Genomic DNA, 24,790 nt, shown 5'->3' on the forward strand with positions numbered 1-24,790 from the left:
CTCGAAATTGGGATGTTTGGGATATTTTGAAAACTGCAGGGGACTTTGTTCAAAATGTGACTCACTGCCGCTGCCAGTACTTGGCATATGTTGGGTATAAAAAATTCGGAATTTAAAACTGCGAATACGTGCAGAGAGCCAGAATTTGGCTCCAAAATATGGCTTAGGCCTCGAAATTGGGATGTTTGGGATATTTTGAAAATTGCAGGGGTTATTGGGACAAATGTGACCAAACGCCGCTTTCAGTACATGGCATATGTTGGGTATAAAAAAGTGGCAATTTCAAACTGCGAATTCGTGGAGAGAGCCAGAATTTGGCTCCAAAATATGGCTCAGGCCTCGAAATTGGGATGTTTGGGATATTTTGAAAACTGCAGGAGAGTTTGGGACAAATATGACCAAACGGCGCTTTTAGTACTTGGCATATGTTGGGTATAAAACTCGTAATTTCAAACAGTGAAAACGTGCAGAGAGCCAGAATTTGGCTGGAAAATATGGCTCAGGCCTCGAAAATGGGATGTTTGGAATATTTTGAAAACTGCAGGAAGGTTTGAGACAAATGTGACCAAATGCCGCTTTCAGTACTTGGCATATGTTGGGTATAAAAATTCGTAATTTCAAACTGCGAATACGTGCAGAGAGTCAGAATTTGGCTCCAAAATATGGCTCAGGCCTCGAAATCGGGATATTTGGGATATTTTGAAAACTGCATTGGAGTTTGTGCAAAATGTGACTCACTGCTGCTTTTAGTACTTGGCATAAGTTGGGTATAAAAATTCGTAATTTCAAACAGCAAATACGTGCAGAGAGCCAGAATTTAGCTCCAAAATATGGCTCAGGCCTCAAACTTGGGATATTTACGATATTTTGAAAACTGCAGGGGAGTTTGTGAAAAATGTGACTCACTGCCGCTTTCAGGAATTGGTATATGTTGGGAATAAAAAGTCGTAATTTCAAACTGCGAATACGCACATAGAGCCAGAATTTGCCTTAAAAATATGGCTCAGGCCTCGAAATTGGGATGTTTGGGATATTTTGAAAACTGCAGGGGGGTTTGGGACAAATGTGACCAAACGCCGTTTTCAGTACTTGGCATATGTTGGGTATGAAAAGTTTTAATTTCAAACTGGTAATACGTGCAGCGAGCCTGAATTTGGCTCCAAAATATGGCTCAGGTATCGAAATTGGGATGTTTGGAATATTTTGAAAACCGCAGGGAGGTTTGGGACAAATGTGACCAAACGCTGCTTTCAGTACTTCGCATATGTTGCGTATAAAAAAGTCGGAATTTCAAACTGCGAATACGTGCAGAGAGCCAGAATTTGCCTTCAAAATATGGCTCAGGCCTCGAAATTGGGATGTTTGGGATATTTTGAAAACTGCAGGGGGGTTTGGGACAAATGTGACCAAACGCCGCTTTCAGTACTTGGCATATGTTGGGTATGAAAAGTTGTAATTTCAAACTGATAATACGTGCAGCGAGCCTAAATTTGGCTCCAAAATATGGCTCAGGCCTCGAAATTGGGATGTTTGGAATATTTTGAAAACCGCAGGGAGGTTTGGGACAAATGTGACCAAACGCCGCTTTCAGTACTTCGCATATGTTGGGTATAAAAAAGTTGTAATTTCAAACTGATAATACGTGCAGCGAGCCTAAATTTGGCTCGAAAATATGTCTCAGGCCTCGAATTTGGGATGTTTGGATTATTTTTAAAACCGAATTGGATTTTGTGCAAAATGTGACTCACTGCCGCTTTCAGTACTTGGCATATGTTGGGTATAAAAAGTCGAAATTTCAAACAGCAAATACGTGCAGAGAGCCAGAATTTGGCTCCAAAATATGGCTCAGGCCTCGAAATTGGGATATTTGGGATATTTTGAAAACTGCAGGGGACTTTGTGCAAAATGTGACTCAATGCCGCTGTCAGTACTTGGCATATGTTGGGTATAAAAAATTCGGAATTTAAAACTGCGAATACGTGCAGAGAGCCAGAATTTGGCTCCAAAATATGGCTTAGGCCTCGAAATTTGGATGTTTGGGATATTTTTGAAAATTGCAGGGGGGATTGGGACAAATGTGACCAAACGCCGCTTTCAGTACTTGGCATATGTTGAGTATAAAAAATTCGCAATTTCAAACTGCGAATACGTGCAGAAAGCCAGAATTTGGCTGGAAAATATGGCTTAGGCCTCGAAATTGGGATGTTTGGGATATTTTGAAAACTGCAGGGGACTTTGTGCAAAATGTGACTCACTGCCGCTTTCAGTACTTGGCATATGTTGGGTATAAAAAGTCGTAATTTCAAACTGCGAATACGTGCAGAGAGCCAGAATTTGGCTCCAAAATATGGCTCAGGCCTCGAAGTTGGGATATTTGGGATATTTTGAAAACTGCAGGGGACTTTGTTCAAAATGTGACTCACTGCCGCTGCCAGTACTTGGCATATGTTGGGTATAAAAAATTCGGAATTTAAAACTGCGAATACGTGCAGAGAGCCAGAATTTGGCTCCAAAATATGGCTTAGGCCTCGAAATTGGGATGTTTGGGATATTTTGAAAATTGCAGGGGGGATTGGGACAAATGTGACCAAACGCCGCTTTCAATACATGGCATATGTTGGGTATAAAAAAGTGGCAATTTCAAACTGCAAATACGTGGAGAGAGTCAGAATTTGGCTCCAAAATATGGCTCAGGCCTCGAAATTGGGATGTTTGGGATATTTTGAAAACTGCAGGGGAGTTTGGGACAAATATGACCAAACGGCGCTTTAAGTACTTGGCATATGTTGGGTATAAAACTCGTAATTTCAAACAGCAAAAACGTGCTGAGAGCCAGAATTTGGCTGGAAAATATGGCTCAGGCCTCGAAATTGGGATGTTTGGAATATTTTGAAAACTGCAGGAAGGTTTGATACAAATGTGACCAAATGCCGTTTTCAGTACTTGGCATATGTTGGGTATAAAAATCGTAATTTCAAACTGCAAATACGTGTAGAGAGCCAGAATTTGGCTCCAGAATATGGATCAGGCCTCGAAATTTGGATGTTTGGGATATTTTGAAAACTGCAGGGAGGTTTGGGAAATATGTGACTAAACGCCGCTTTCAGTACTTGGCATATGTTGGGTATAAAAATTCGTAATTTCAAACTGCGAATACGTGCAGAAAGTCAGAATTTGGCTCCAAAATATGGCTCAGGCCTCGAAATCGGGATATTTGGGATATTTTGAAAACTGCATTGGAGTTTGTGCAAAATGTGACTCACTGCCTCTTTTAGTACTTGGCATATGTTGGGTATAAAAAGTCGTAATTTCAAACAGCAAATACGTGCTGTGAGCCAGAATTTAGCTCCAAAATATGGCTCAGGCCTCAAACTTGGGATATTTAGGATATTTTGAAAACTGCAGGGGAGTTTGTGAAAAATGTGACTCACTGCCGCTTTCAGGACTTGGTATATGTTGGGTATAAAAAGTCGTAATTTCAAACTGCGAATACGTACATAGAGCCAGAATTTGCCTTCAAAATATGGCTCAGGCTTCGAAATTGGAATGTTTGGGTTATTTTGAAAACTGCAGGGGGGTTTGGGACAAATGTGACCAAACGCCGCTTTCAGTACTTGGCATATGTTGGGTATGAAAAGTTGTAATTTCAAACTGGTAATACGTGCAGCGAGCCTGAATTTGGCTTCAAAATATGGCTCAGGTCTCGAAATTGGGATGTTTGGAATATTTTGAAAACCGCAGGGAGGTTTGGGACAAAAGTGACCAAACGCCGCTTTCAGTACTTCACATATGTTGGGTATAAAAAAGTCGTAATTTCAAACTGCGAATACGTGCAGAGAGCCAGAATTTGCCTTCAAAATATGGCTCAGGCCTCGAAATTGGGATGTTTGGGATATTTTGAAAACTGCAGGGGGGTTTGGGACAAATGTGACCAAACGGCGTTTTCAGTACTTGGCATATTTTGGGTATAAAAATTCGTAATTTCAAACAGCGAATACGTGCAGAGAGCCAGAATTTGGCTGGAAAATATGGCTCAGGCCTCGATATTGGGATGTTTGGGATATTTTGAAAACTGCAGGGGACTTTGTGCAAAATGTGACTTACTGCCGCTTTCAGTACTTAACATATGTTGGGTATAAAAAGTCGTAATTTCAAACTGCGAATATGTGCAGCGAGCCTGAATTTGGCTCCAAAATATGGCTCAGGCCTCGAAATTGGGATGTTTGGAATATTTTGAAAACTGCAGGGAGGTTTGGGACAAATGTGACCAAACGCCGCTTTCAGTACTTCGCATATGTTGGGTATAAAAAAGTTGTAATTTCAAACTAATAATACGTGCAGCGAGCCTAAATTTGGCTCGAAAATATGTCTCAGGCCTCGAATTTGGGATGTTTGGATTATTTTTAAAACCGCATTGGAGTTTGTGCAAAATGTGACTCACTGCCGCTGCTCAGTATTTGGCATATGTTGGAAATGAAAAGTCGTAATTTCAAACAGCAAATACGTGCTAAGAGCCAGAATTTGGCTCCAAAATATGGCTCAGGCCTCAAAATTGGGATATTTAGGATATTTTGAAAACTGCAGGGGAGTTTGTGCAAAATGTGACTCAATGCCGCTTTCAGTACTTGGCATATGTTGGGTATAAAAAGTCGTAATTTCAAACAGCGAATACGTGCAGAGAGCCAGAATTTGGCTCCAAAATATGGCTCAGACCTTGAAATTGGGATATTTGGGATATTTTGAAAACTGCAGTGGACTTTGTTCAAAATGTGACTCACTGCCGCTGTCAGTACTTGGCATATGTTGGGTATAAAAAATTCGTAATTTCAAACAGCGAATACGTGCAGAGAGCCAGAATTTGGCTCCAAAATATGGCTCAGACCTTGAAATTGGGATGTTTGGGATATTTTGAAAATTGCAGGGGGGATTGTGACAAATTTGACCAAATGCCGCTTTCAGTACTTGGCATATGTTGGGTATAAAAATTCGTAATTTCAAACAGCGAATACGTGCAAAGAGCCAGAATTTGGCTGGAAAATATGGCTCAGGCCTCGATATATGGATGTTTGGGATATTTTGAAAACTGCAGGGGACTTTGTTCAAAATGTGACTCACTGCCGCTGCCAGTACTTGGCATATGTTGGGTATAAAAAATTCGGAATTTAAAACTGCGAATACGTGCAGAGAGCCAGAATTTGGCTCCAAAATATGGCTTAGGCCTCGAAATTGGGATGTTTGGGATATTTTGAAAATTGCAGGGGGGATTGGGACAAATGTGACCAAACGCCGCTTTCAATACATGGCATATGTTGGGTATAAAAAAGTGGCAATTTCAAACTGCAAATACGTGGAGAGAGTCAGAATTTGGCTCCAAAATATGGCTCAGGCCTCGAAATTGGGATGTTTGGGATATTTTGAAAACTGCAGGGGAGTTTGGGACAAATATGACCAAACGGCGCTTTAAGTACTTGGCATATGTTGGGTATAAAACTCGTAATTTCAAACAGCAAAAACGTGCTGAGAGCCAGAATTTGGCTGGAAAATATGGCTCAGGCCTCGAAATTGGGATGTTTGGAATATTTTGAAAACTGCAGGAAGGTTTGATACAAATGTGACCAAATGCCGTTTTCAGTACTTGGCATATGTTGGGTATAAAAATCGTAATTTCAAACTGCAAATACGTGTAGAGAGCCAGAATTTGGCTCCAGAATATGGATCAGGCCTCGAAATTTGGATGTTTGGGATATTTTGAAAACTGCAGGGAGGTTTGGGAAATATGTGACTAAACGCCGCTTTCAGTACTTGGCATATGTTGGGTATAAAAATTCGTAATTTCAAACTGCGAATACGTGCAGAAAGTCAGAATTTGGCTCCAAAATATGGCTCAGGCCTCGAAATCGGGATATTTGGGATATTTTGAAAACTGCATTGGAGTTTGTGCAAAATGTGACTCACTGCCTCTTTTAGTACTTGGCATATGTTGGGTATAAAAAGTCGTAATTTCAAACAGCAAATACGTGCTGTGAGCCAGAATTTAGCTCCAAAATATGGCTCAGGCCTCAAACTTGGGATATTTAGGATATTTTGAAAACTGCAGGGGAGTTTGTGAAAAATGTGACTCACTGCCGCTTTCAGGACTTGGTATATGTTGGGTATAAAAAGTCGTAATTTCAAACTGCGAATACGTACATAGAGCCAGAATTTGCCTTCAAAATATGGCTCAGGCTTCGAAATTGGAATGTTTGGGATATTTTGAAAACTGCAGGGGGGTTTGGGACAAATGTGACCAAACGCCGCTTTCAGTACTTGGCATATGTTGGGTATGAAAAGTTGTAATTTCAAACTGGTAATACGTGCAGCGAGCCTGAATTTGGCTTCAAAATATGGCTCAGGTCTCGAAATTGGGATGTTTGGAATATTTTGAAAACCGCAGGGAGGTTTGGGACAAAAGTGACCAAACGCCGCTTTCAGTACTTCACATATGTTGGGTATAAAAAAGTCGTAATTTCAAACTGCGAATACGTGCAGAGAGCCAGAATTTGCCTTCAAAATATGGCTCAGGCCTCGAAATTGGGATGTTTGGGATATTTTGAAAACTGCAGGGGGGTTTGGGACAAATGTGACCAAACGCCGTTTTCAGTACTTGGCATATGTTGGGTATGAAAAGTTGTAATTTCAAACTGATAATACGTGCAGCGAGCCTAAATTTGGCTCCAAAATATTGTTCAGGCCTCGAAACTGGGATGTTTGGAATATTTTGAAAACCGCAGGGAGGTTTGGGACAACTGTGACCAAACGCCGCTTTCAGTACTTCGCATATGTTGGGTATAAAAAAGTTGTAATTTCAAACTGATAATTCGTGCAGCGAGCCTAAATTTGGCTCGAAAATATGTCTCAGGCCTCGAGTTTGGGATGTTTGGATTATTTTTAAAACCGCATTGGAGTTTGTGCAAAATGTGACTCACTGCCGCTGCTCAGTGCTTGGCATATGTTGGATATGAAAAGTCGTAATTTCAAACAGCAAATACGTGCAGAGAGCCAGAATTTGGCTCCAAAATATGGCTCAGGCCTCAAAATTGGGATATTTAGGATATTTTGAGAACTGCAGGGGAGTTTGTTCAAAATGTGACTCAATGCCGCTTTCAGTACTTGGCATATGTTGGGTATAAAAAGTCGTAATTTCAAACAGCGAATACGTGCAGAGAGCCAGAATTTGGCTCCAAAATATGGCTCTGACCTTGAAATTGGGATGTTTGGGATATTTTGAAAATTGCAGGGGGGATTGTGACAAATGTGACCAAATGCCGCTTTCAGTACTTGGCATATTTTGGGTATAAAAATTCGTAATTTCAAACAGCGAATACGTGCAGAGAGCCAGAATTTGGCTGGAAAATATGGCTCAGGCCTCGATATTGGGATGTTTGGGATATTTTGAAAACTGCAGGGGACTTTGTGCAAAATGTGACTTACTGCCGCTTTCAGTACTTAACATATGTTGGGTATAAAAAGTCGTAATTTCAAACTGCGAATATGTGCAGCGAGCCTGAATTTGGCTCCAAAATATGGCTCAGGCCTCGAAATTGGGATGTTTGGAATATTTTGAAAACTGCAGGGAGGTTTGGGACAAATGTGACCAAACGCCGCTTTCAGTACTTCGCATATGTTGGGTATAAAAAAGTTGTAATTTCAAACTAATAATACGTGCAGCGAGCCTAAATTTGGCTCGAAAATATGTCTCAGGCCTCGAATTTGGGATGTTTGGATTATTTTTAAAACCGCATTGGAGTTTGTGCAAAATGTGACTCACTGCCGCTGCTCAGTATTTGGCATATGTTGGAAATGAAAAGTCGTAATTTCAAACAGCAAATACGTGCTAAGAGCCAGAATTTGGCTCCAAAATATGGCTCAGGCCTCAAAATTGGGATATTTAGGATATTTTGAAAACTGCAGGGGAGTTTGTGCAAAATGTGACTCAATGCCGCTTTCAGTACTTGGCATATGTTGGGTATAAAAAGTCGTAATTTCAAACAGCGAATACGTGCAGAGAGCCAGAATTTGGCTCCAAAATATGGCTCAGACCTTGAAATTGGGATATTTGGGATATTTTGAAAACTGCAGTGGACTTTGTTCAAAATGTGACTCACTGCCGCTGTCAGTACTTGGCATATGTTGGGTATAAAAAATTCGTAATTTCAAACAGCGAATACGTGCAGAGAGCCAGAATTTGGCTCCAAAATATGGCTCAGACCTTGAAATTGGGATGTTTGGGATATTTTGAAAATTGCAGGGGGGATTGTGACAAATTTGACCAAATGCCGCTTTCAGTACTTGGCATATGTTGGGTATAAAAATTCGTAATTTCAAACAGCGAATACGTGCAAAGAGCCAGAATTTGGCTGGAAAATATGGCTCAGGCCTCGATATATGGATGTTTGGGATATTTTGAAAACTGCAGGGGACTTTGTGCAAAATGTGACTCACTGCCGCTTTCAGTACTTGACATATGTTGGGTATAAAAAGTCGTAATTTCAAACTGCGAATATGTGCAGCGAGCCTGAATTTGGCTCCAAAATATGGCTCAGGCCTCGAAATTGGGATGTTTGGAATATTTTGAAAACTGCAGGGAGGTTTGGGACAAATGTGACCAAACGCCGCTTTCAGTACTTCGCATATGTTGGGTATAAAAAAGTCGTAATTTCAACAGCGAATAAGTGCAGAGAGCCAGAATATGGCTGCAAAATATGGCTCAGGCCTCGAAATCGGGATATTTTGGATATTTTGAAAACTGCATTGGAGTTTGTGCAAAATGTGACTCACTGCCGCTTTCAGTACTTGGCATATGTTGGGAATAAAAAGTCGTAATTTCAAACTGCGAATACGTGCAGAAGGCCAGAATTTGGCTCCAAAATATGGCTCAGGCCACGAAATTGGGATGTTTGGGATATTTCGAAAGTTGCAGGGGGGATTGGGACAAATGTGACCAAACGCCGCTATCAGTACCTGGCATATTTTTGGTATAAAAAAGTCGTAATTTCAAACTGCGAATACGTGAAGAGAGCCAGAATTTGGCTCCAAAATATGGCTCAGGCCTCGAAATTGGGATATTTGGGATATTTTGAAAACTGCAGTGGACTTTGTTCAAAATGTGACTCACTGCCGCTGTCAGTACTTGGCATATGTTGGGTATAAAAAATTCGGAATTTAAAACAGCGAATACGTGCAGAGAGCTAGAATTTGGCTCCAAAATATGGCTTAGGCCTCGAAATTGGGATGTTTGGGATTTTTTGAAAATTGCAGGGGGGAATGGGACAAATGTGACCAAACGCCGCTTTCAGTACATGGCATATGTTGGGTATAAAAAAGTCTCAATTTCAAACTGCGAATACGTGGAGAGAGCCAGAATTTGGCTCCAAAATATGGCTCAGGCCTCGAAATTGGGATGTTTGGGATATTTTGGAAAACTGCAGGGGACTTTGTGCAAAATGTGTCTCACTGCTGCTTTTAGTATTTGGCATATGTTGGATATAAAAATTCGTAATTTCAAACAGCGAATACGTGCAGAGAGCCAGAATTTGCCTGGAAAATATAGCTCAGGCCTCGAAATTGGGATGTTTGAGATATTTTGAAAACTCCAGGGGACTTTGTTCAAAATGTGACTCACTGCCGCTGTCAGTACTTGACATATGTTGGGTATAAAAAGTCGTAATTTCAAACTGCGAATACGTGGAGAGAGCCAGAATTTGGCTCCGAAATATGGCTCAGGCCTCTAAATTGGGATATTTAGGATATTTTTAAAACTGCAGGGGAGTTTGTGCAAAATTTGACTCAATGCCGCTTTCAGTACTTGGCATATGTTGGGTATAAAAAGTCGTAATTTCAAACAGCAAATACGTGCAGAGAGCCAGAATTTGGCTCCAAAATATGGCTCAGGCCTCGAAATTGGGATGTTTGGGATATTTTGAAAATTGCAGGGGGGATTGGGACAAATGTGACCAAATGCCGCTTTCAGTACTTGGCATATGTGGGGTATAAAAAGTCGTAATTTCAAACAGCGAATACGTGCAGAGAGCCAGAATTTGGCTGGAAAATATGGCTCAGGCCTCGAAATTGGGATGTTTGGGATATTTTTAAAACTGCAGGAGACTTTGTGCAAAATGTGACTCACTGCCGCTTTCAGTACTTGGCATATGTTGGGTATAAAAAGTCGTAATTTCAAACTGCGAATACGTGCAGCTAGCCTGAATTTGGCTCCAAAATATGGCTCAGGCCTCGAAATTGGGATGTTTGGAAGATTTTGAAAACTGCAGGGAGGTTTGGGAGAAATGTGACCAAACGCCGCTTTCAGTACTTTGCATATGTTGGGTATAAAAAAGTCGTAATTTCAAACTGCGAATCCGTGCAGAGAGCCAGAATTTGGCTGGAAAATATGGCTCAGGCCTCGATATTGGGATGTTTGGAAAATTTTGAAAACTGCAGGGGACTTTGTGCAAAATGTGACTCATTGCCGCTTTCAGTACTTGACATATGTTGGGTATAAAAAGTCGTAATTTCAAACTGCGAATATGTGCAGCGAGCCTGAATTTGGCTCCAAAATATGGCTCAGGCCTCGAAATTGGGATGTTTGGAATATTTTGAAAACTGCAGGGAGGTTTGGGACAAATGTGACCAAACGCCGCTTTCAGTACTTCGCATATGTTGGGTATAAAAAAGTTGTAATTTCTAACTAATAATACGTGCAGCGAGCCTAAATTTGGCTCGAAAATATGTCTCAGGCCTCGAATTTGGGATGTTTGGATTATTTTTAAAACCGCATTGGAGTTTGTGCAAAATGTGACTCACTGCCGCTGCTCAGTATTTGGCATATGTTGGAAATGAAAAGTCGTAATTTCAAACAGCAAATATGTGCTGAGAGCCAGAATTTGGCTTCAAAATATGGCTCAGGCCTCAAAATTGGGATATTTAGGATATTTTGAAAACTGCAGGGGAGTTTGTGCAAAATGTGACTCAATGCCGCTTTCAGTACTTGGCATATGTTGGGTATAAAAAGTCGTAATTTCAAACAACGAATACGTACAGAGAGCCAGAATTTGGCTCCAAAATATGGCTCAGACCTTGAAATTGGGATGTTTGGAATATTTTGAAAATTGCAGGGGGATTGTGACAAATGTGACCAAATGCCGCTTTAAGTACTTGGCATATGTTGGGTATAAAAATTCTTAATTTCAAACAGCGAATACGTGCAGAGAGCCAGAATTTGGCTGGAAAATATGGCTCAGGCCTCGATATTGGGATGTTTGGGATATTTTGAAAACTGCAGGGGACTTTGTGCAAAATGTGACTCACTGCCGCTTTCAGTACTTGACATATGTTGGGTATAAAAAGTCGTAATTTCAAACTGCGAATATGTGCAGCGAGCCTGAATTTTGCTCCAAAATATGGCTCAGGCCTCGAAATTGGGATGTTTGGAATATTTTGAAAACTGCAGGGAGGTTTGTGACAAATGTAACCAACTGCCGCTTTCAGTACTTCGCATATGTTGGGTATAAAAAAGTCGTAATTTCAAACTGCGAATACGTGCAGAGAGCCAGAATTTGGCTCGAAAATATGGTTCAGGCCTCGAAATTGGGATGTTTTATATTATTTCGAAAACTGCATTGGAGTTTGTGCAAAATGTGACTCACTGCCGCTTTCAGTACTTGGCATATGTTGGGTATAAAAAGTCGTAATTTCATCAGCGAATAAGTGCAGAGAGCCAGAATATGGCTGCAAAATATGGCTCAGGCCTCGAAATCGGGATATTTGGGATATTTTGAAAACTGCATTGGAGTTTGTGCAAAATGTGACTCACTGCCGCTTTCAGTACTTGGCATATGTTGGGTATAAAAAGTCGTAATTTCAATCTGCGAATAAGTGCAGAAGGCCAGAATTTGGCTCCAAAATATGGCTCAGGCCACGAAATTGGGGTGTTTGGGATATTTCGAAAGTTGCAGGGGGGATTGGGACAAATGTGACCAAACGCCGCTATCAGTACCTGGCATATTTTTGGTATAAAAAAGTCGTAATTTCAAACTGCGAATACGTGCAGAGAGCCAGAATTTGGCTCCAAAATATGGCTCAGGCCTCGAAATTGGGATATTTGGGATATTTTGAAAACTGCAGTGGACTTTGTTCAAAATGTGACTCACTGCCGCTGTCAGTACTTGGCATATGTTGGGTATAAAAAATTCGGAATTTAAAACAGCGAATACGTGCAGAGAGACAGAATTTGGCTCCAAAATATGGCTTAGGCCTCGAAATTGGGATGTTTGGGATTTTTTGAAAATTGCAGGGGGGATTGGGACAAATGTGACCAAACGCCGCTTTCAGTACATGGCATATGTTGGGTATAAAAAAGTCGCAATTTCAAACTGCGAATACGTGGAGAGAGCCAGAATTTGGCTCCAAAATATGGCTCAGGCCTCGAAATAGGGATGTTTGGATTATTTTTAAATCTGCATTGGAGTTTGTGCAAAATGTGACTCACTGCCGCTTTCAGTACTTGGCATATGTTGGATATAAAAATTCGTAATTTCAAACAGCGAATACGTGCAGAGAGCCAGAATTTGCCTGGAAAATATAGCTCAGGCCTCGAAATTGGGATGTTTGAGATATTTTGAAAACTGCAGGGGACTTTGTGCAAAATGTGACTCACTGCCGCTTTCAGTACTTGGCATATGTTGGGTATAAAAAGTCGTAATTTCAAACTGCGAATACGTGGAGAGAGCCAGAATTTGGCTCCAAAATATGGCTCAGGCCTCGAAATTGGGATGTTTAGGATATTTTGAAAACTGCAGGGGGAGTTTGTGCAAAATGTGACTAAACTGCCGCTTTCAGTACTTGGCATATGTTGGGTATAAAAAGTCGTAATTTCAAACAGCGAAATACGTGCAGAGAGCCAGAATTTGGCTCCAAAATATGGCTCAGGCCTCGAAATTGGGATGTTTGGGATATTTTGAAAACTGCAGGGGGACTTTGTGACAAAATGTGACTCAATGCCGCTTTCAGTACTTGGCATATGTTGGGTATAAAAAGTCGTAATTTCAAACTGCGAATACGTGCAGAGAGCCAGAATTTGGCTCCAAAATATGGCTCAGGCCTCGAAATTGGGATGTTTGGATATTTCGAAAACTGCAGGGGGGATTTGGGACAAATGTGACCAAACGCCGCTTTCAGTACTTGGCATATGTTGGGTATAAAAAGTCGTAATTTCAAACTGCGAATACGTGGAGAGAGCCAGAATTTGGCTCCAAAATATGGCTCAGGCCTCGAAATTGGGATGTTTGGGATATTTTGAAAACTGCAGGGGAGTTTGGGCAAAATGTGACTCAACTGCCGCTTTCAGTACTTGGCATATGTTGGGTATAAAAAGTCGTAATTTCAAACAGCGAATACGTGCAGAGAGCCAGAATTTGGCTGCAAAATATGGCTCAGGCCTCGAAATTGGGATGTTTGGGATATTTTGAAAACTGCAGGGAGGTTTGGGACAAATGTGACCAAATGCCGCTTTCAGTACTTGGCATATGTTGGGTATAAAAAGTCGTAATTTCAAACTGCGAATACGTGCAGAGAGCCAGAATTTGGCTCCAAAATATGGCTCAGGCCTCGAAATTGGGATGTTTGGGATATTTCGAAAAGTTGCAGGGGAGGATTGGGACAAATGTGACCAAACGCCGCTTTCAGTACCTTGGCATATGTTGGGTATAAAAAAGTCGTAATTTCAAACTGCGAATACGTGCAGAGAGCCAGAATTTGGCTCCAAAATATGGCTCAGGCCTCGAAATTGGGATATTTGGGATATTTTGAAAACTGCAGTGGACTTTGTGCAAAATGTGACTCACTGCCGCTGTCAGTACTTGGCATATGTTGGATATAAAAAGTCGTAATTTCAAACAGCGAATACGTGCAGAGAGCCAGAATTTAGGCTCCAAAATATGGCTCAGGCCTCGAAATTGGGATATTTGGGATATTTTGAAAACTGCAGGGGAGTTTGTGACAAAATGTGACTCACTGCCGCTTTCAGTACTTGGCATATGTTGGGTATAAAAAGTCGTAATTTCAAACTGCGAATACGTGCAGAGAGCCAGAATTTGGCTCCAAAATATGGCTCAGGCCTCGAAATTGGGATGTTTGGGATATTTTGAAAACTGCAGGGGGGTTTGGGAAAAATGTGACCAAACGCCGCTTTCAGTACTTGGCATATGTTGGGTATAAAAAGTTCGTAATTTCAAACTAGCGAATACGTGCAGAGAGCCATGAATTTGGCTCCAAAATATGGCTCAGGTCCTCGAAATTGGGATGTTTGGAATATTTTGAAAACCTGCAGGGGAGGTTGGGACAAAATGTGACCAAACGCCTGCTTTCAGTACTTCGCATATGTTGGGTATAAAAAAGTCGGAATTTCAAACTGCGAATACGTGCAGAGAGCCAGAATTTGCCTTCAAAATATGGCTCAGGCCTCGAAATTGGGATGTTTGGGATATTTTGAAAACTGCAGGGGAGTTTGGGACAAATGTGACCAAACTGCCGCTTTCAGTACTTGGCATATGTTGGGTATGAAAAAGTTGTAATTTCAAACTGATAATACGTGCAGCGAGCCTAGAATTTGGCTCCAAAATATGGCTCAGGCCTCGAAATTGGGATGTTTGGATATTTTGAAAACCTGCAGGGAGGTTTGGGACAAAATGTGACCAACTGCCGCTTTCAGTACTTGGCATATGTTGGGTATAAAAAAGTCGTAATTTCAAACTAGCGAATACGTGCAGAGAGCCAGAATTTGGCTCGAAAATATGGCTCAGGCCTCGAAATTGGGATGTTTGGATATTTTTAAAAACTGCAGGGGATTTTGTGCAAAATGTGACTCACTGCCGCTTTCAGTACTTGGCATATGTTGGGTATAAAAAGTCGTAATTTCAAACTGCGAATACGTGCAGAGAGCCAGAATTTGGCTCGGAAAATATGGCTCAGGCCTCGAAATTGGGATGTTTGGGATATTTTGAAAACTGCAGGGGACTTTGTGCAAAATGTGACTCACTGCCGCTTTCAGTACTTGGCATATGTTGGGTATAAAAAGTCGTAATTTCAAACTGCGAATACGTGCAGAGAGCCAGAATTTGGCTCCAAAATATGGCTCAGGCCTCGAAATTGGGATGTTTGGAATATTTTGAAAACTTGCAGGGGGATTGGGACAAATGTGACCAAACGCCGCTTTCAGTACTTGGCATATGTTGGGTATAAAAAAGTCGTAATTTCAAACTGCGAATACGTGCAGAGAGCCAGAATTTGGCTCCGAAAATATGGCTCAGGCCTCGAAATTGGGATGTTTGGGATATTTTGAAAACTGCAGGGGAGCTTTGTGCAAAATGTGACTCACTGCCGCTTTCAGTACTTGGCATATGTTGGGTATAAAAAAGTCGTAATTTCAAAACTGCGAATACGTGCAGAGAGCCAGAATTTGGCTCCAAAATATGGCTTAGGCCTCGAAATTGGGATGTTTGGGATATTTTGAAAACTGCAGGGGGGATTTGGGACAAATGTGACCAAACGCCGCTTTCAGTACTTGCATATGTTGGGTATAAAAAGTCGTAATTTCAAACTGCGAATACGTGGCAGAGAGCCAGAATTTGGCTCCAAAATATGGCTCAGGCCTCGAAATTGGGATGTTTGGATATTTTGAAAACTGCAGGGAGTTTGTGACAAAATGTGACCTAACTGCCGCTTTCAGTACTTGCATATGTTGGGTATAAAAAAGTTCGTAATTTCAAACTACGAATACGTGCAGAGAGCCTAGAATTTGGCTCGAAAATATGGCTCAGGGCCTCGAAATTGGGATGTTTGGATTATTTTGAAAACCTGCATTGGAGTTTGTGCAAAATGTGACTCACTGCCGCTTTCAGTACTTGGCATATGTTGGGTATAAAAAGTCGTAATTTCAAACAGCAAATACGTGCAGAGAGCCAGAATTTGGCTCCAAAATATGGCTCAGGCCTCAGAAATTGGGATATTTGGGATATTTTGAAAACTGCAGGGGAGCTTTGTGCAAAATGTGACTCAATGCCGCTGTCAGTACTTGGCATATGTTGGGTATAAAAAGTCGTAATTTCAAACAGCGAATACGTGCAGAGAGCCAGATTTAGCTCCAAAATATGGCTTAGGCCTCGAAATTGGGATGTTTGGGATATTTTGAAAATTGCAGGGGGGATTGGGACATATGTGACCAAACGCCGCTTTCAGTACTTGGCATATGTTGGGTATAAAAAGTCGCAATTTCAAACTGCGAATACGTGCAGAGAGCCAGAATTTGGCTCCAAAATATGGCTCAGGCCTCGAAATTGGGATGTTTGGGATATTTTGAAAACTGCAGGGGAGCTTTGGGACAAATATGTGACTCAACTGCCGCTTTCAGTACTTGGCATATGTTGGGTATAAAAGTCGTAATTTCAAACTGCGAATACGTGCAGAGAGCCAGAATTTGGCTCCAAAGTATGGCTCAGGCCTCTGAAATTTGGATGTTTGGGATATTTTCGAAAACTTGCAGGGAGGTTGGGACAAATGTGACCAAACGCCGCTTTCAGTACTTGGCATATTTGGGTATAAAAAAGTCGTAATTTCAAACTGCGAATACGTGCAGAGAGCCAGAATTTGGCTCCAAAATATGGCTCAGGCCTCGAAAATTGGGATATTTGGGATATTTTGAAAACTGCAGGGGACTTTGTTCAAAATGTGACTCACTGCCGCTGCCAGTACTTGGCATATTTTGGGTATAAAAAGTCGGAATTTAAAACTGCGAATACGTGCAGAGAGCCAGAATTTGGCTCCAAAATATGGCTTAGGCCTCGAAATTGGGATGTTTGGGATATTTTGAAAACTGCAGGGGGGTTTGGGACAAATGTGACCAAACGCCGCTTTCAGTACTTGGCATATGTTGGGTATGAAAAGTTGTAATTTCAAACTGATAATACGTGCAGCGAGCCTAAATTTGGCTCCAAAATATGGCTCAGGCCTCGAAATTGGGATGTTTGGAATATTTTGAAAAACCGCAGGGAGGTTTGGGACAAATGTGACCAAACGCCGCTTTCAGTACTTCGAATATGTTGGGTATAAAAAAGTCGTAATTTCAAACTGATAATACGTGCAGCGAGCCTAGAATTTGGCTCGAAAATATGTCTCAGGCCTCGAATTTGGGATGTTTGGATTATTTTTAAAACCGCATTGGATTTTGTGCAAAATGTGACTACCTGCCGCTTTCAGTACTTGGCATATGTTGGGTTATAAAAAGTCGTAATTTCAAAAATCAAATACGTGCAGAGAGCCAGAATTTGGCTCCAAAATATGGATCAGGCCTCGAAATTGGGATATTTGGTATATTTTGAAACTGCAGGGGACTTTGTGCAAAATGTGACTCAATGCCGCTGTCAGTACTTGGCATATGTTGGGTATAAAAAATTCGGAATTTAAAACTGCGAATACGTGCAGAGAGCCAGAATTTGGCTCCAAAATATGGCTTAGGATGTTTGGGATATTTTTGAAAATTTGCAGGGGGGATTGGGAACAATGTGACCAAACGCCGCTTTCAGTACTTGGCATATGTTGGGTATAAAAAATTCGCAATTTCAAACTGCGAATACGTGCAGAAAGCCAGAATTTGGCTGGAAAATATGGCTTAGGCCTCGAAATTGGGATGTTTGGGATATTTTGAAAACTGCAGGGGACTTTGTGCAAAATGTGACTCACTGCCGCTTTCAGTACTTGGCATATGTTGGGTATACAAAGTCGTAATTTCAAACTGCGAATACGTGCAGAGAGCCAGAATTTGGCTCCAAAATATGGCTCAGGCCTTGAAATTTGGATGTTTGGGATATTTCGAAAATTGCAGGGGGGATTGGGACAAATGTGACCAAACGCCGCTTCAGTACTTGGCATATTTTGGGTATAAAAAGTCGTAATTTCAAACTGCGAATACGTGAAGAGAGCCAGAATTTGGCTCCAAAATATGGCTCAGGCCTCGAAATTGGGATATTTGGGATATTTTGAAAACCTGCAGGGGACTTTGTTCAAAATGTGACTCACTGCCGCTGCCAGTACTTGGCATATGTTTGGGTATAAAAAATTCGGAATTTAAACTGCGAATACGTGCAGAGAGCCAGAATTTGGCTCCAAAATATGGCTTAGGCCTCGAAATTGGGATGTTTGGATATTTTGAAAACTGCAGGGGGGTTTGGGACAAATGTGACCAACGCTGCTTTCAGTACTTGGCATATGTTGGGTATGAAAAAGTTGTAATTTCAAACTGATAATACGTGCAGCGAGCCTAAATTTGGCTCCAAAATATGGCTCAGGCCTCGAAATTGGGATGTTTGGAATATTTTGAAAACCGCAGGGAGGTTTGGGACAAATGTGACCAAACGCCGCTTTCAGTACTTCGAATATGTTGGGTATAAAAAAGTTGTAATTTCAAACTGATATACGTGCAGCGAGCCTAAATTTGGCTCGAAAATATGTCTCAGGCCTCGAATTTGGGGATGTTTGGATTATTTTTAAAACCGCATTGGATTTGTGCAAATGTGACTACCTGCCGCTTTCAGTACTTGGCATATGTTGGGTATAAAAAGTCGTAATTTCAAACAGCAAATACGTGCAGAGAGCCAGAATTTGGCTCCAAAATATGGCTCAGGCCTAGAAATTGGGATATTTGGGATATTTTGAAAACTGCAGGGGACTTTTGTGCAAAATGTGACTCAATGCCCGCTGTCAGTACTTGGCATATGTTGGGTATAAAAAATTCGGAATTTAAAACTGCGAATACGTGCAGAGAGCCAGAATTTGGCTCCAAAAATATGGCTTAAGCCTCGAAATTGGGATGTTTGGGATATTTTTGAAAATTGCAGGGGGGATTGGGAACAAATGTGACCAAACGCCGCTTTCAGTACTTGGCATATGTTGGGTATAAACAATTCGCAATTTCAAACTGCGAATACGTGCAGAAAGCCAGAATTTGGCTGGAAAAATATGGCTTAGGCCTCGAAATTGGATGTTTGGGATATTTTGAAAAACTGCATGGGACTTTGTGCAAAATGTGACTCACTGCCGCTTTCAGTACTTGGCATATGTTGGGTATAAAAAGTCGTAATTTCAAACTGCGAATACGTGCAGAGAGCCAGAATTTGGCTCCAAAGTATGGCTCAGGTCCTTGAAAATTTGGATGTTTGGGATATTTCGAAAATTGCAGGGGGGATTGGGACAAATGTGAGAAAACGCCGCTTTCAGTACTTGGCATATTTTGGGTATAAAAAAGTCGTAATTTCAAACTGCGAATACGTGCAGAGAGCCAAAATTTGGCTCCAAAATATGGCTCAGGCCTCGAAATTGGGATATTTGGGATATTTTGAAAACTGCAGGGGACTTTGTTCAAAATGTGACTCACTGCGCTGCAAGTACTTGGCATATTTTGGGTATAAAAAATTCGGAATTTAAAACTGCGAATACGTGCAGAGAGCCAGAATTTGGCTCCAAAATATGGCTTAGGCCTCGAAATTGGGATGTTTGGGGATATTTTGAAAACTGCAGGGGGGTTTGGGACAAATGTGACCAAACGCCGCTTTCAGTACTTGGCATATGTTGGGTATGAAAAGTTGTAATTTCAAACTGATATACGTGCAGCGAGCCTAAATTTGGCTCCAAAATATGGCTTCAGGCCTCGAAATTGGGATGTTTGGAATATTTGAAAACCGCAGGGAGGTTGGGACAAATGTGACCAACGCCGCTTTCAGTACTTCGAATATGTTGGGTATAAAAAAGTTGTAATTTCAAACTGATAATACGTGCAGCGAGCCTAAATTTGGCTCGAAAATATGTCTCAGGCCTCGGAATTTGGGATGTTTGGATTATTTTAAAACCGCATTGGATTTTGTGGCAAAATGTGACTACCTGCCGCTTTCAGTACTTGGCATATGTTGGGTATAAAAAGTCGTAATTTCAAAAATCAAATACGTGCAGAGAGCCAGAATTTGGCTCCAAAATATGGATCAGGCCTCGAAAATTGGGATATTTGGTATATTTTGAAAACTGCAGGGGACTTTGTGCAAAAATGTGACTCAATGCCGCTGTCAGTACTTGGCATATGTTGGGTATAAAAAATTCGGAATTTAAAACTGCGAATACGTGCAGAGAGCCAGAATTTGGCTCCAAAATATGGCTTAGATGTTTGGGATATTTTTGAAAATTGCAGGGGGGATTGGGACAATTGTGACCAAACGCCGCTTTCAGTACTTGGCATATGTTGGGTATAAAAAATTCGCAATTTCAAACTGGCGAATACGTGCAGAAAGCCAGAATTTGGCTGGAAAATATAGGCTTAGGCCTCGAAATTGGGATGTTTGGGTTATTTTGAAAACTGCAGGGGACTTTGTTCAAAATGTGACTCACTGCCGCTGCCAGTACTTGGCATATGTTGGGTATAAAAAATTCGGAATTTAAAACTGCGAATACGTGCAGAGAGCCACAATTTGGCTCCAAAATATGGCTTAGGCCTCGAAATTGGGATGTTTGGGATATTTTGAAAAATTGCAGGGGTTATTGGGACAAATGTGACCAAACGCCGCTTCAGTACATGGCATATGTGGGGTATAAAAAAGTGGCAATTTCAAACTGCGAATTCGTGGAGAGAGCCAGAATTTGCTCCAAAATATGGCTCAGGCCTCGAAATTGGGATGTTTGGGATATTTTGAAAACTGCAGGAGAGTTTGGGACAAATATGACAAACGGACGCTTAAGTACTTGGCATATGTTGGGTATAAAAACTCGTAATTTCAAACAGTGAAACCCGTGCAGAGAGCCAGAATTTGGCTGGAAAATATGGCTCAGGCCTCGAAATTGGGATGTTTGGAATATTTTGAAAACTGCAGTGGAAGGTTTGAGACAAAATGTGACCAAATGCCGCTTTCAGTACTTGGCATATGTTGGGTATAAAATTCGTAATTTCAAACTGCGAATACGTGCAGAGAGTCAGAATTTGGCTCCAAAATATGGCTCAGGCCTCGAAATCGGGATATTTGGGATATTTTGAAAACTGCATTGGAGTTTGGTGCAAACATGTGACTCACTGCTGCTTTTAGTACTTGGCATAAGTTGGGTATAAAAATTCGTAATTTCAAACAGCAAATACGTGCAGAGAGCCAGAATTTAGCTCCAAAATATGGCTCAGGCCTCAAACTTGGGATATTTACGATATTTTGAAAACTGCAGGGGAGTTTGTGAAAAATGTGACTCACTGCCGCTTTCAGGAATTGGTATATGTTGGGTATAAAAAGTCCGTAATTTCAAACTGTGAATACGCACATAGAGCCAGAATTTGCCTTAAAAATATGGCTCAGGCCTCGAAATTGGGATGTTTGGGATATTTTCAAAACTGCAGGGGGGTTTGGGACAAATGTGACCAAACGCCGTTTTCAGTACTTGGCATATGTTGGGTATGAAAAGTTTTAATTTCAAACTGATAATACGTGCAGCGAGCCTGAATTTGGCTCCAAAATATGGCTCAGGTCTCGAAATTGGGATGTTTGGAATATTTTGAAAACCGCAGGGAGGTTTGGGACAAATGTGACCAAACGCTGCTTTCAGTACTTCGCATATGTTGCGTATAAAAAAGTCGGAATTTCAAACTGCGAATACGTGCAGAGAGCCAGAATTTGCCTTCAAAATATGGCTCAGGCCTCGAAATTGGGATGTTTGGGATATTTTGAAAACTGCAGGGGGGTTGGGACAAATGTGACCAAACGCCGCTTTCAGTACTTGGCATATGTTGGGTATGAAAAGTTGTAATTTCAAACTGATAATACGTGCAGCGAGCCTAAATTTGGCTCCAAAATATGGCTCAGGCCTCGAAATTGGGATGTTTGGAATATTTTGAAAACCGCAGGGAGGTTTGGGACAAATGTGACCAAACGCCGCTTTCAGTACTTCGAATATGTTGGGTATAAAAAAAGTTGTAATTTCAAACTGATAATACGTGCAGCGAGCCTAAATTTGGCTCGAAAATATGTCTCAGGCCTCGAATTTGGGATGTTTGGATTATTTTTAAACCGCATTGGATTTTGTGCAAAATGTGACTACCTGCCGCTTTCAGTACTTGGCATATGTTGGGTATAAAAAAGTCGTAATTTCAAACAGCAAATACGTGCAGAGAGCCAGAATTTGGGCTCCAAAATATGGATCAGGCCTCGAAATTGGGATATTTGGTATATTTGAAAACTGCAGGGGACTTTGTGCAAAATGTGACTCAATGCCGCTGTCAGTACTTGGCATATGTTGGGTATAAAAAAATTCGGAATTAAAAACTGCGAATACGTGCAGAGAGCCAGAATTTGGCTCCAAAATATGGCTTAGATGTTTGGGATATTTATGAAAATTGCAGGGGGGATTGGGACAAATGTGACCAAACGCCGCTTTCAGTACTTGGCATATGTTGGGTATAAAAAAATTCGCAATTTCAAACTGCGAATACGTGCATAAAGCCAGAATTTGGCTGGAAAATATGGCTTAGGCCTCGAAATTGGGATGTTTGGGTTATTTTGAAAACTGCAGGGGACTTTGTTCAAAATGTGACTCACTGCCGCTGCCAGTACTTGGCATATGTTGGGTATAAAAAATTCGGAATTTAAAAACTGCGAATACGTGCAGAGAGCCAGAATTTGGCTCCAAAATATGGCTTAGGCCTCGAAATTGGGATGTTTGGGATATTTGAAAATTGCAGGGGTTATTGGGACAAATGTGACCAAAACGCCGCTTTCAGTACATGGCATATGTTGGGTATAAAAAAGTGGCAATTTCAAACTGCGAATTCGTGGAGAGAGCCAGAATTTGGCTCCAAAATATGGCTCAGGCCTCGAAATTGGGATGTTTGGGATATTTTGAAAACTGCAGGAGAGTTTGGGACAAATATGACCAAACGGGCGCTTTAGTACTTGGCATATGTTGGGTATAAAACTCGTAATTTCAAACAGTGAAAACGTGCAGAGAGCCAGAATTTGGCTGGAAAATATGGCTCAGGGCCTCGAAAATTGGGATGTTTGGAATATTTTGAAAACTGCAGGAAGGTTTGAGACAAATGTGACCAAATGCCGCTTTCAGTACTTGGCATATGTTGGGTATAAAATTCGTAATTTCAAACTGCGAATACGTGCAGAGAGTCAGAATTTGGCCTCCAAAATATGGTTCAGGGCCTCGAATCGGGATATTTGGGATATTTTGAAAACTGCATTGGAGTTTGTGCAAAATGTGACTCACTGCTGCTTTTAGTACTTGGCATAAGTTGGGTATAAAATTTCGTAATTTCAAACAGCAAATACGTGCAGAGAGCCAGAATTTAGCTCCAAAATATGGCTCAGGCCTCAAACTTGGGATATTTACGATATTTTGAAAACTGCAGGGGAGTTTGTGAAAAATGTGACTCACTGCCGCTTTCAGGAATTGGTATATGTTGGGTATAAAAAGTCGTAATTTCAAACTGCGAATACGCACATAGAGCCAGAATTTGCTTAAAAATATGGCTCAGGCCTCGAAATTGGGAATGTTTGGGATATTTTGAAAACTGCAGGGGGGGTTGGGACAAATGTGACCAAACGCCGTTTTCAGTACTTGGCATATGTTTGGGTATGAAAAAGTTTTAATTTCAAACTGATAATACGTGCAGCGAGCCTGAAATTTGGCTCCAAAATATGGCTCAGGCCTCGAAATTGGGATATTTGGGAATATTTTGAAAACTGCAGGGGACTTTGTTACAAAATGTGACTCACTGCGCTGCCAGTACTTGGCATATTTTGGGTATAAAAAATTCGGAATTTAAAACTGCGAATACGTGCAGAGAGCCAGAATTTGGCTCAAAATATGGCTTAGGCCTCGAAATTGGATGTTTGGGATATTTTGAAAACTGCAGGGGGGTTTGGGACAAATGTGACCAAACGCCGCTTTCAGTACTTGGCATATGTTGGGTATGAAAAGTTGTAATTTCAAACTGATAATACGTGCAGCGAGCCTAAATTTGGCTCCAAAATATGGCTCAGGCCTCGAAATTGGGATGTTTGGAATATTTTGAAAACCGCAGGGAGGTTTGGGACAAATGTGACCAAACGCCGCTTTCAGTACTTCGAATATGTTGGGTATAAAAAAGTTGTAATTTCAAACTGATAATACGTGCAGCGAGCCTAAATTTGGCTCGAAAATATGTCTCAGGCCTCGAATTTGGGATGTTTGGATTATTTTTAAAACCGCATTGGATTTTGTGCAAAATGTGACTACCTGCCGCTTTCAGTACTTGGCATATGTTGGGTATAAAAAGTCGTAATTTCAAAAATCAAATACGTGCAGAGAGCCAGAATTTGGCTCCAAAATATGGATCAGGCCTCGAAATTGGGATATTTGGTATATTTTGAAAACTGCAGGGGACTTTGTGCAAAATGTGACTCAATGCCGCTGTCAGTACTTGGCATATGTTGGGTATAAAAAATTCGGAATTTAAAACTGCGAATACGTGCAGAGAGCCAGAATTTGGCTCCAAAATATGGCTTAGATGTTTGGGATATTTTTGAAAATTTCAGGGGGGATTGGGACAAATGTGACCAAACGCCGCTTTCAGTACTTGGCATATGTTGGGTATAAAAAATTCGCAATTTCAAACTGCGAATACGTGCAGAAAGCCAGAATTTGGCTGGAAAATATGGCTTAGGCCTCGAAATTGGGATGTTTGGGTTATTTTGAA

This window comes from Procambarus clarkii, chromosome 73, assembly GCF_040958095.1.
Source record: "Procambarus clarkii isolate CNS0578487 chromosome 73, FALCON_Pclarkii_2.0, whole genome shotgun sequence".
Taxonomy (NCBI): domain Eukaryota; kingdom Metazoa; phylum Arthropoda; class Malacostraca; order Decapoda; family Cambaridae; genus Procambarus; species Procambarus clarkii.